Genomic DNA, 12458 nt, shown 5'->3' on the forward strand with positions numbered 1-12458 from the left:
TGTCATTTGACTCGAAATTGTCAGTCAGAAGAAAAAGCAATAAACTATAGTGTAATTTTTTTTTTTTTCCAAATCTGACCTTCACAATAGCAGGACAGCTCCTGACTTCGGAAAAACAAATCAAATTTTTGATTGAATATAATTATGATATCATGTATCTGCAAAACAAACTTATAAATAAACATGGTCATGTGGTTTGGATCAGAAATTGGCCACAAGAGGCATTTTAGGATATAATATGTTGTTTTGGGAAACTTGCTGGTAGTTCTTCAGGTTTTATTTAAATTTGCAATTAGAATATTATATTCATATTATCAGTGGGAATATAAATATAAATAATGCACAATATAAGCAATTATAATAATTTTCCACTTTAAAACATACATAAAAAGGCAATCTGTACAACATTTGCTACATTATTATTTTTTTGAATCTTTTCTCCATAAGACCCTCAGGTCCTGCATTCTGCAAATATGAACATTACATTGTGAAGACTTTGTTTAGTTCCCAGTGCTCCGTTTTCTGTTGTCTACCTTCTGGCTAGTTACTGTTTCTCCTTCTCATCTTCCAAATGTTTTCCATGCCTGCAGCTTTCAGGGACATCTGCTCCTGCCAACCAATGCTTTAACATGTTGTTACATTCTAATCCTCAAGGAATGCTGAACACGGCATAGTGTCAGAAATACATGAAAACATTTGATTTTTCTTATTCAAATTGAGCAGTTGAGTGAGTTTACTGAAACACATACTCAGTAACCCAGTATCTATGGACACAAGAAAGGAAGATTTGTGTGTCTCATTTTGTTCTTTTGTGCTGTATTAGATTAACAGCTTATGGTTTAGTTGTGTCTCAGAGACAGTTGCACCGATCCTGTGTTATGTTTACTGTAGCATTTGGGGTCTTTGGGATGCTTTTCTTATCTTCATCCTCCATTCTTCTGTGAATATGTTTCTTTCTGAGCGGGATGACAACAGCTTTCTGCTAAGCTCGAATGTGTGAGCGGTGCTTTCTGAGCTTTGTGCTTTAGTGTAGGTGGTATTTATGTGGAGAGGTTTACAGTGGGATTTTTATGTGTGTCTTGTGTGTCATAAGTTAATGAGCATCATACATCAGACGTTGCTGTCCAATAAGTTGGAAAAATAATTATTTTTATAGCAAGTACAAGTGCAAGAGTAGCTAAGCAGAACGATTTGACCTGATCTGTGTTTGCTTTAATGTGTGATGCGAATACAGCGACGCTAAAAAGAAAATCAAGTGGTGCTTGTGCTTACTAATGCAAGACTACCGTTAACACCTGACAGACCACTACAGACAGCATCCATTTATCACACTGTTACACTTCTAAGAGTGATTATCTGCTGCATCACACACTGCATTGTGTTAGGAAAATCTACCTTGACATGTTAGATTCTTGTAGGCAAGCTGGTTCCTGTGAGCATGAATTTCCTTTACTGTGAGCGGGAAATAATAGCACTGTGTGTTAGTCAGTGTTAAGATTTTAAAACATCTTAGAAATACTTTCACTGTCTCTCATGTTAACTATTAAATTTATATGTTTACATGGTGCAGATGTATTGATTTCAGATTGTGAGAGCCGGGGGTGAAATCCAATAAAGCAAAGCTATTTTAATGCACTGTGGAGGAGAGTTGTTTATGCAAACAAACACTGTTCACTAGATGTATTTTGAGGTGCAGGTAGCAGAATATTTTTGTTGCTATTGATCAGTTCTCCCCAGCTGCATGGCTAGAAGCGCTGTCAGTTTGTCTCCTGCAAGTTGCTCTGAAATATTCTCTCAAACTCAAGGCTCAAAGATTTGGCTTCCAAAATAGTGTCATTTTGTTCATTTGTTATATCACACTATTCACACTTACGTCATTTACTGTTTTCACCCTGTGCCTGAAAGCGTGCTGTAAGAGAGATGATTATCCCATTTTTCTCATCAAGAAAGTGCGATTATAGTCGGTGTTAGCGTAATTATGCTCTTTGCTTCTCCGTAGGTACATTTAGATAACTGGACTGGGTCATCAGAATCACCGCCTACTGTTAATTAGGATTAGTGTGCCCAGCAGAGCTGTTGATGATAGCAATGGTGAGAATGTATGTCTGTGGTAAATGCAGAACAGCAGTTAATAATTTAATGAAATATAAAATATAATCTTAGGGCTGTTCGATATAACGATATATATCGGATGACGATGTAAAAACGTCTATCGTTTCATTTTACGCTATCGTTTGTTTCGTGGTGTCGCAAAATAAACTGTTTACGGCAATATTTTTTCATCGTTTTGATGGTCACTGTAGTGGCTATATTAATTTCTTAAAGTTTTCTCTTTCTCTTATATTTACTATAACCACACTACGGACGGACAAGCGCCTGTTTTTATGCGTTGTGGTTAGCAACAACGACGGTAACAGCATCGCGTGTCCGCTTGTTTCTGTTCCACATAAACCTTTCACAATAAAGCTCAAGATCCTGTTGAGACTTTTCAAAATAAACTGAATCACATGAAAGAGCAGGTTATTTACGGATGAGAATTAAAAAAGAGCCGCCAGGTGCTAAAAAAATAAACCTTAGACTCAAACGTTAGAACAGGCTTTTCCCTGCAGCACGCCGTGTAATAAATACTAACAAAGAAAACGGCGGCTGTTACAACTTATGTCTAAAAATGTATCGTTTCATGCATCGGTTAAAACACTCGACTCCAGCTACATGACGCGCAGCTGGAAACACTTCACGCAAGTCGAGCTGCCCGAGATTCACAGAATTTACAGAAAATGTTACATTTTTGTGATTTATATTGTTATCGGACGATAGCATTCTTATATCGGGATATGAGATTTTGGTCACATCGCACAGCCCTATATAATCTAATTAAGAAAGTGTGACTTTATTAAAGTCATAGTGAGGGTTTGCTTGCATACTGTATATGGATAAAGTAACCATAAATGCTCAAATCCAAAATTATATAATGGTAAAGTTTCAAATGACTCCGAGGGGATAAAGGATAAGAGGTTTCACCTACTTCTGAGTTTCTCTTTGACAGGTTAAAGCTACACAGCAAATCCAGCATGTCCAAATTAACACTGTCAGATTTGATTTCAACACTTTTAAAGTGTCTATATGGGTCCACACCAGAGAGTGTTAATTTAACTCTTTTTGGAGAGTTGGTATGTTAACTCTGATTTAGTGTTAAACACCAAATCTCTCTGGAGTTGATAATTTAACACTTGGTGTTAAGAGTTTATATATTAACTCTCAAAGAGTATTTTAGTTTAACTACGTAAGAGTTATCTTCTAATTAATTCTAAAAAGCGGGAATTTTACTGTTCTGAACTTCTAGAAATTTCTTTTGGAAATAAACATTTACTAAAAAGACGCAATGGTTTTTGAAAAACATTTATTCTGAACTGTGCACCACAATTTCAAAACATTTTCTGAAAGATGTAACAGTGTACATGTTCTCACTTTCATTAGAATTTCGTTTATCAAAAGGTCTGACATAGGTGAGCTGGTAAATGCAAATAACAGCATTCTCATCACTTATTTCAATAAATACAAAATACAATATGCATGTCCTTCATTCATCACTTTGTGGAACTTCAACGCACTTCTGCTCTCCCCCATATTCCATCTTCACAAGCATATCCTATGTGGAGATTGAATAAAAATTAGTTGACACTAATTAATGGCACAAATCAATTGCAGCACAGTTGAGACATTACTTGTGTAAAGTATTTTCCCAAAAGATAAGGACACAGGCAACAGGTAGTACTGCACTAAATGTAAAACCTCAACCTTTTTCATTTTTACCTAAACCGTGTGCACAAAACTCTGGAGGGATCTAAATGCTAACGTAGAACCAGTCAGGACGTCTGCTACTGCTGTCTGCTCGTTTTTTATGGGAGATCGTTTTCAGGCTTCAAGTAGCACCATTATACCAACATTTCACATTCTAGACATTGTTTTAGGTGTATTTGACCAAAAAATTTAACCGAAAATTCACATGCAAGCTTTTTTTCAAGGCTGTGGTATTTGCCGAAAACAATACCTTTCAGCTAGCTAAAACAGCGAGCGGTGCTATCAGCGAGCAACATGGCTAATGCCTTTCACACAGCTTTGTCTCAACTCCAAAGAGCCACAGAAGTAAAAGCTAATAATAATAATTGAAACAATCTTTGAAAAAATGACTTACCAAGCATGGCAAACAACTCAAATATGTAGAGCAAAATGTTCTGAAACGGCTTCACTTCAGCTTCGATTGGAGCCGTGCTGGGGGCGGAGTCTGTGAATTTACTCTATTAGTGTCATAGCCCCTCTAGGAGTTCAGAGTTAAGAGGTCAAGAGTTAATGTTTCCATTGTAACACCTCCAGATTTGAAATAGAAACACTCATTTTTAACACTCGATTTTAACTACTATCATTTTACACCTCAGAGTTACATTAAAAGCATGTGACTCTACTTAGAGTAAAATTAACTCTAAGACTACTAACACCAAAACATTTAACACTTTTGAATTTGCTGTGTAGTATCTTCTTTCTTTTTTTTTCAGTTGATCCCTTTAGGGGTTGTCCCAGAAGATCATATGCCTCCATCTTACGCTCTCCGTAGCATCCTGTTCTGTCACATCAAACCTCTGCATGTCCTCCTTCATACGTCTGTTAAATCTTCTCTGCAGTCTCCTCTTTTCCTCCTGTCTGGCAGCTCCATACTCAACATCCCTAGTACAGTATACCCACCATTCATCCTTAGCACATATCCAAAACATCTCTGCCATTCCTTTCTAACTATCTCAGTCCAAATCTTCAACCTTCCTTGTATTTATGTATTTTTCATCAAATTTCATGAAAACAGAGACATATCTGTAGGCATACAGTATCTGTTGGTCTCTCCCTGTGTTATTTTAAATTGCCAGTGGCCTAAGCCGTCTGATTCTTGCCGAAGACTTGCTTATTCAAAATCATGTTCTGAATAGTCTTGGAAGGACTCTGTAATTTCCAAAAGCAGCAGTGCACCGAGGCTTAGTTAACATCACTTAAACAGGGCTAATTTGCTCTGTGGAGTATTTTTAGCTGCAGATTATGATGTACTTCTTAAAAATGTGAACATTTACCGCAAGTAAATGTTTTACACATGTTTATTTAATGCCAGAGTAATCCTATAAATACACCAAATCCACAGGTGCCAACAGAAATCTAAAAGTAAAATGGGCTGTAGAATCAAACGCTAGAAACATACCACAAACTCTGACAAAGACTAAGGGAAAGACACAAGATTATTTATACACAGAGGTCTGAAAAACAGAAACTAACCAAAAGACAAGGACACGCACATTCAGACAAAGAAACACTGGAGCACAAAGACACAACAGAACGACGAGCAGTAGGTAGAAGAGTTGGGGAGGCACTGAAGGAACTAAACAGATGACAAATAAACTCAAAATAGAAACTGCAGCTAAATAAAGACTAAAGATTCAAAACTCGTCCAGAACAGTGAATCAAACATTGGCATGTACAAATCAGTGAACTTCATGAACTAATTCAAATGACACCATGTGGTAAAGGCAGACATCACAATCAATGAATCAAATTCACTGTGAGAATAATAAAGAAATAAAATAGGAATACAAACCTCAGCCTACAAGAACAGCAAAAAACCCCTCAGATCACAACAATGTAGATTTCAAAATAAGCTATCGTACTTGTGTTTGTTGTAACAAAGGGTCACTGATGTGTTTTCCATATTTTTTTTACATAACTACAGACTTTAAACCCTTTGTTGGTCTTTTCATTAAAAAATGTAACATGGACTTGCGTTTCAGTAAATTCAGTAATTTAAACTAGAGATGGACCGATCCGATATTACGTATCGGTATCGGTCCGATACTGACCGATACTTACTGGATCGGATATCGGCGAGAAATAAAAAATGTAATCCGATCCATTAAATATCAAAAAAGCACCTCACAAAACTTGCTACACGGAGTAACTCGGCTCATAACCATAGCAGTCGCAGCAGTGTGCATCAGTGATAGAGCTGCTGTGTGTATTTGTAGCCTAGCTAGCAAATCAGCATTTCATCTCCGAGGAAGTTTTCCCAGAGAGAAGTAAAGCAAGTGTGTAAGTTCATCTCTGAATGTTTGTAAAGCATTCCCACGTTAAGCTTAACAACAGATATATGGAGCGACTGCCTCTCTCTCTCTCTCTCTCTCTCCTGCTGCTGCTTCAATCGTGAAACTGATCAATGATCAGCTGATCGGCTTTTCTGTCGCGAGTCCGTCTCTCTTCTTTGTTTTTGGCCCACTTTGCACCAGAAAGAGGAAACCAGCGGCTGAACAACAGCAGCACTATTAAGCTTGATAAGCTGTTGTTAGAATTTATTTAATATAACTTTCTACACCAGGATCTTTTTCTACGTAGCTGACGGCTGGTAACTGTGCAGGGGCGGATCTAGCAAAGTTTAGCCAGGGGGGCCGATAGGGCATGAACAGAGAAAAGGGGGCACAAAGACATACTTTTCTTTCTTGTTCTCATTTAAAATGTCTAGCTTTTAATAAATAATTATCTGAATCTTACACCCAAAGTTTTAATCTGATGTAAAATACATAGAAGTCCATTACTGTATATAGTAACTGTTAAGTCTAATATACCCTAGTAAGCTATAGTACTTTTTCCTTTGGGAAGATACCATCTGTGCAGTCTGCAATTCTGTTGAAGAAAGATGTTGAATCTATTTAATTATTCTTGAAAAATAATTTCTTTCTGTGCATTTTCCCCCTGCATCAAATTAAATTTGATTACATCGATTAAGCATCATGAGCTGGAGGGTGGGGGGTGGTTCCCTATTTTTTTTTTTGCTGGGAGTTTGCAACCCTATTAGTTAGGTTGCTTGATATTTCTGCTAAGTACTCTTTAAAATACCAGAATAGGGAGGATGGAGCAGGTTTACGTTTATTAGATTGATCAGTGTTGCTGAACTATGAAATATTTTGGGCGCAGTGTATTTTTTACATACAGGTATAACAGAATAGTTTTAGTGTTGTTATTTATTTAAACTTGAGTATAAATTTATACAAAATGCAGCAAGATATTAAAAAAACGTTTTATTGATTAAAAAACACACTATATCGGATTCATATCGGTATCGGCAGATATCCAAATTTATGATATCGGTATCGGTATCGGACATAAAAAAGTGGTATCGTGCCATCTCTAATTTAAACAGATGGATTATTTCTGAATTTAATATAATCCTGATAATATGTTTTAACCCTATTACACATAGTGGTCACTACAGTGGACCGCTATTCAGAGGCTGTTTTCTTGTGTTTGTGTCAGTGTTGATGGTATACTTGCACATAAACCACCACATTGGACACTGATGTGTCATTCCATACCCTGCCACCCACTGGTTGTTTAATGTTACTATAGATGTATGACGTGTTTTGTTGTAATTATTGTTATTTAAACCTGTCATGCATGAATTATGACAACCTCAATCAGGATTTTTTTCTTAAGTATTTTTATTCATCTTCAGGCATGAAAAGAAAAGTGCTTAAGAAAAAATCCTGATTGAGGTTGTCATAATTCATGCATGACAGGGTTAAAGTGGCTCAGTTTGCAGAGTGTTTAGCCTGCATGAACAGCAGTACCTGAAGATTCAGTTTATTTTTTGGAGTTGGTTACGAGTTGGTTTTCAAATGACCGATGTCTAATTTAGAAGCAAAACTTGTCAGAGATAAATCATTTTGAAAAGATGATGCGTTTTGTTGCTTTTCTGTTCTATCGAGTCTGATGTTTCCTGCATGTTGCCAGTCAGTCATGAATTCACACACATTTTCAATTTATTTTCCAAGCTCAAGGACAGAAATGCCACGGTGGCTTAGAACTGGCATTAACCCTCCAGTTAAATGCCTGTCTGAGTTTCCATTAACCTACACAATGGAACTAGCCTGCTAATTTTCACAGCTCCACTTTAGTAATAATTGATATTCATGATGTATGTTCTTGCAGCTGCTAGTTAAGCACAGTGTACACACTCAAGCGTGGTGGGTGTTTTAATCTGCTTGGGTACGTGTGCCATATTTAAGTCAACAAATCAGTCCAGCCTCAGCCAAACTGCAGTGATATTTGTAATAAACACATCTTTATAGCACATAGGCTGTAAATGACTGTGTATAATACTGACAAGTAATGTGCTGTTAATTCATTTGAAATGGGCAGTTTCAGCCAGCAAACTGCATAGTGATGAAATGGATTGCTCTAACTGAAAACATTGCTTACTCCTACTGACATTAAAAAAAAGTTTGTTTTATTTTACATAATTGATTTAGATATCTCCTCTCTCTCTTTGTTAAAGGATCGGCTGACAAGAGAAGCAGAAGATTTGGCACTTTCCAGGTAAGCTATTCAAACATCTACATTTTTCACTCCAGAAAAAAACAGGGAAAGTAGAATTCGAAGAGCTACAATATCGTGGTAATGATTCAGGTAGTTTTCTACGGTGTTTGAGATGGCTGTTGAAGACATCTGTTAAGATTATTGCCTGTGCAAGCAGCACTCAGCTCTTTAAACCATCTTGTGTTCACACAAAATGTGTGCTTCAGTGCTGGAATTACCTTGACAAAGATGTGATACTTATAAAGGCTTTGGTGCATAGCCTTATAATTACAGAGCCATTCAGTGGCTGATTAGGGAGGAAACACTGCCTAGCAGTGCATTTGTCTTTAGACAGAGCTTTTACTGCCATTTATTCCATGAACCGTTCAATTTCTTTGTCGCTTTTTCATTTAAGCAAAGACTTTAAATAGATTGAACCATTACTTTGGACATATTCATAGGGTCCATTGTAAGTTTTCTTCTTTTTGTGGTTTTTACTAAAGCGACAGTACTTATTTACATTGCTGTGATCCTTGCACTACACGTGTTGGCTTCCTCTTCTTTGTGTATTTCCCATCTTGATAATTGCCACTTTTTGCACTTTCCAGTTAAAGAATGTATTCCTTTGCTGCATTGGTTGAAATGATCTTGAACAAAATGGGCACACAGATAAGACTGAAAGAGAAAGTTAAAATGATTTGTGTATTTATTTATTTTTTTAGATGATACTGTTGCGGCTGTTTAATCTTTTGTTTCTATGGGAACCCAATCAGAATTGAGACTGTTATTTCAGTTCAGTTTAATTTAATTCAGTTTGATTTATATAGCACCAAATTAGCTATTGCTGCAGATAGAATGTCCCAGTATATAGTATCCTTTGCCATGTGTATACATGGAAATCGATAGGTGAGCATAACAGAGCAGACATGCGTCATCATGAAAGATCTGACAGTGAATTCAGACACCACTGGTATCATCTGTATTCTCATCCCTGTAGTTTCATAACAAACCTGTACCATTCTCAACACGTTACACTCCGTATACTGAGCAATTCTACTACCAAGAGATATTTTCTGCTACATTAGGTAAACCATTTTTAATCTATCTTTGTTTGTTTTATTAAATTTGAGGTATTTTACTTAATAGAGAGTTTTAACATGTTGCATTCAACCTGTACCAAAGGATTTAACTGTATTCTATTTCATTTACATTTTAACTTATTGATGTCCTGTATATGGCTTTATTTTTTCAATCTACAGTAACTTAACTGCTTTTCTGACCACTGTTTTACAATATACTATAATTGTAAAACAGTGCTTGCTTCTTTTAACCCCTCCACCTCCCCATTATCCACATGCAGGCTCAAGGAGGATATTTTTTGTGTGATGTGTTTGTAGGGATTAATGAGGCCGGAGCTTTAATGACAAACTCTAATTTCCTCTACTGCTTGTTATCATTTCAAATCATTAAACTTAACCCTGCTATGGTCTTCATTTTTTGGTTACACAGGGAGTCTTGCTGGGTCTGGTGGACTTTTGGGGCTATTAATTCAACATATTCAAACCTTTTTTGTTAAAATTCTCAGCAGATGTCTACTTCATCCCATTTGCAAGCAATATAAACAAAACAGGTTAAATTTGTTCCCTTTACCTTTGTTAAATCACATTTATGAATAGGAATGCAACTCATTTTTGCTTTAAATAGAACACACTATATGAGATTTTCCTGATATTTGCGTGGAACAATATCAGCTCAGTTGTTAGATAATGTGGTCTGGCTCTGAGATGAGTTGATCTGCCAGAAGCCCAGCAGACTCTGTGGTTGGCCTTAACCAGGGGTGTCAAACATAAGGCCAGAGGGCCAGAATCGGCCTAGCACAGACTCCATTCCGGCAGATGGGACGGCTTTGAAAAATATGAAAGTAGCATCAATTTTGAACATCTTACTGTATTTTCATACATTTAAACCTTTTGCTACTGATAAAGACCTCCCCCATAGCCATTCACAGTGCACCAAAGTAATTAAGTAATAGATAAACAATTAAATGACAGAAAAGTTCCTGATTTCACTATTTACTATAAACATTTATGTTTTGGGTTTTTTTTGTTTGTTTTTAAGTGAATCCTCCTGAAAATTAACAAAAACTTTCTGTTTTATAATTATAGATGAGCAACGAGCTTCTTTTTCTGTAATCTTCACATTAATTTATTGTTTAAACCTGAAAAATCATGGTGAGGGATTAATCTTATTTACTACAGCAGCATTTCTTTATCATGTAGAAAAACCGAGATGTAATGTTGAAATTGCACTTATTTTTCTTATAATAATATTTACAAGCATGTAGAAAAGGGACTTAAGATCCAAGTGGGCTGTATGTTTCCCTTGATATAAAATGAGTAATTCTATGCTTAGTTTATATCTATACTGTATAATTCATGCAATATTGGCATCAACCAGGCTCTCTTTGTCAGTCTTCTTTATCACATGTTTGTTTTTTATTTTTTTAAACTATAGACAGTTTTACAAACTTTATAAGCTCCATATCATTTTCAGTACTACAGTTGAGAGACTTTATCCTTGATTCACTGAAAGCCGATGTAGTGGAAACCACTCTAGCAAACAACAGAGCAACCTGTATAGATGACCATAAATAATTCATGATTTGGCCAACAGATTTCCTACATGGAATGGCAACAGTGTTTTACATGAAAAATTACATTTATCATCATCATTATTATTATTATTATTATCATTATTATTATAATTATTATTATTATTATTTTGTATCATTTTTACCAAGGTAAGCGGTACTTTAAGCCGAATTAAAGAAACAGACAATAAAATCTTAGAAAATCCACCTTCAGCCGTCACTTATGTGATGTTGTTTTGGACCGGTTAGATTTTTTGTCATATTAAACATGGACTGTTTTTCAGATAATGAGGTCAACACTAAATGGCCTTTTTCTATTCTTCGTTCTTTATATAATATCTGTGAACGTGATATTCATACATTTGATCATTTCATTTCCTGTTTTTGGCGGGATTTTGTTGTCTGTCTCTTTTCCTTAACCTTTAAGGAGTTTTATATATCTTTGCATTACTTCAGTGGTGTATTAAAAGATTTTGATAAATGACTTGACTATTGATGTGTTTTTATCTTGCTTAATGCCCAGTGTCCTCTTGACAGTTTGTGCACGGGGGGCATGTATGTCCAGAAATGTTGCCTCTATCTTTTGTTATCTTGTATATTTTTGCTCAGCAATGCTCACTTCTCCCAGTTGGCTATGACCTCTGTTAAGGTAAAGTCAAGTATTCTGGAACTTGGGTCAAGAAATGTTGCACAGGTGTGATAGATGAGCCTGTCAAGAATATGTTGCATGTTCTGGGATTCAGTCTCAGTCCAGGGTGACTTTAGCTGCCTTAGTATCAGTTACACCAGACCGTGCAGATGTACATATTGCACAATTTTCTGAGCTAAGAAGCTGCTTTTATTTAAGGAATAACCATTCATCTATTGTCATCCCCAGAATGTAAAGGAGAAAGAGATATGTTTAGTAGAGCAACTGTGTTGCTCTACTATTAGAGCAACACAGTTTTATTATGTGGCTGTATTCTTCTGAGTGAGCAGTAGGGGGCAGCATCTTTGGTTAATTCAAGTATATGGGATAACGACTTTTAAGCTACAGTATTTTGATATGTGACCTCACCAAACACTTCCCTGATGAGTTTGTTGTCTTGGTCGCTGTTTCAAATTCATATTTAATACAACTCCATATTAATTGATATTAATCAAGGACTTGAGCAGAGCCAAGGTAGAAAAAATTGGAACATCCTTCAGATGTGTTTTTTTTTTTAAGGAAAATGTATGCTTCTAGTTTAAAAATTGAGTAATCTTAAATGATTACGCTGATTAGCACTGCATCATCTTAGTATAGATTATTTAATTCCACTAGGACAATTTTCTATCAGTAGTCAGGTAATATCAAGTGTTTCTGTCACTTTCTGCTAAAGCTTTGGCAGCCACATTTGTTTCACTTATCTTTTTATAAACCGCCGCGAGGCATTTCGGCAAGGAGGGC

The 12458-nt window shown here is 36.1% G+C and overlaps 1 protein-coding gene across 4 annotated transcripts in view; it reads left to right on the forward strand.

Moving 5' to 3' along the window:
• rap1gapb (RAP1 GTPase activating protein b) overlaps positions 1-12458 on the forward strand; it is a 113043-nt gene that overhangs the window by 21394 nt on the left and 79191 nt on the right. For all 4 annotated transcript variants that reach the window (XM_085161268.1, XM_085161265.1, XM_085161270.1 and 1 more), the window contains one exon: positions 8360-8400. The gene's annotated coding sequence lies outside the window, so the exon portion shown is untranslated. Of the gene's footprint in view, positions 1-8359; positions 8401-12458 lie in introns of those variants that run through there.

The sequence above is a fragment of the Neolamprologus multifasciatus genome, chromosome 5 (assembly GCF_963576455.1).
Source record: "Neolamprologus multifasciatus chromosome 5, fNeoMul1.2, whole genome shotgun sequence".
Taxonomy (NCBI): Eukaryota; Metazoa; Chordata; class Actinopteri; order Cichliformes; family Cichlidae; genus Neolamprologus; species Neolamprologus multifasciatus.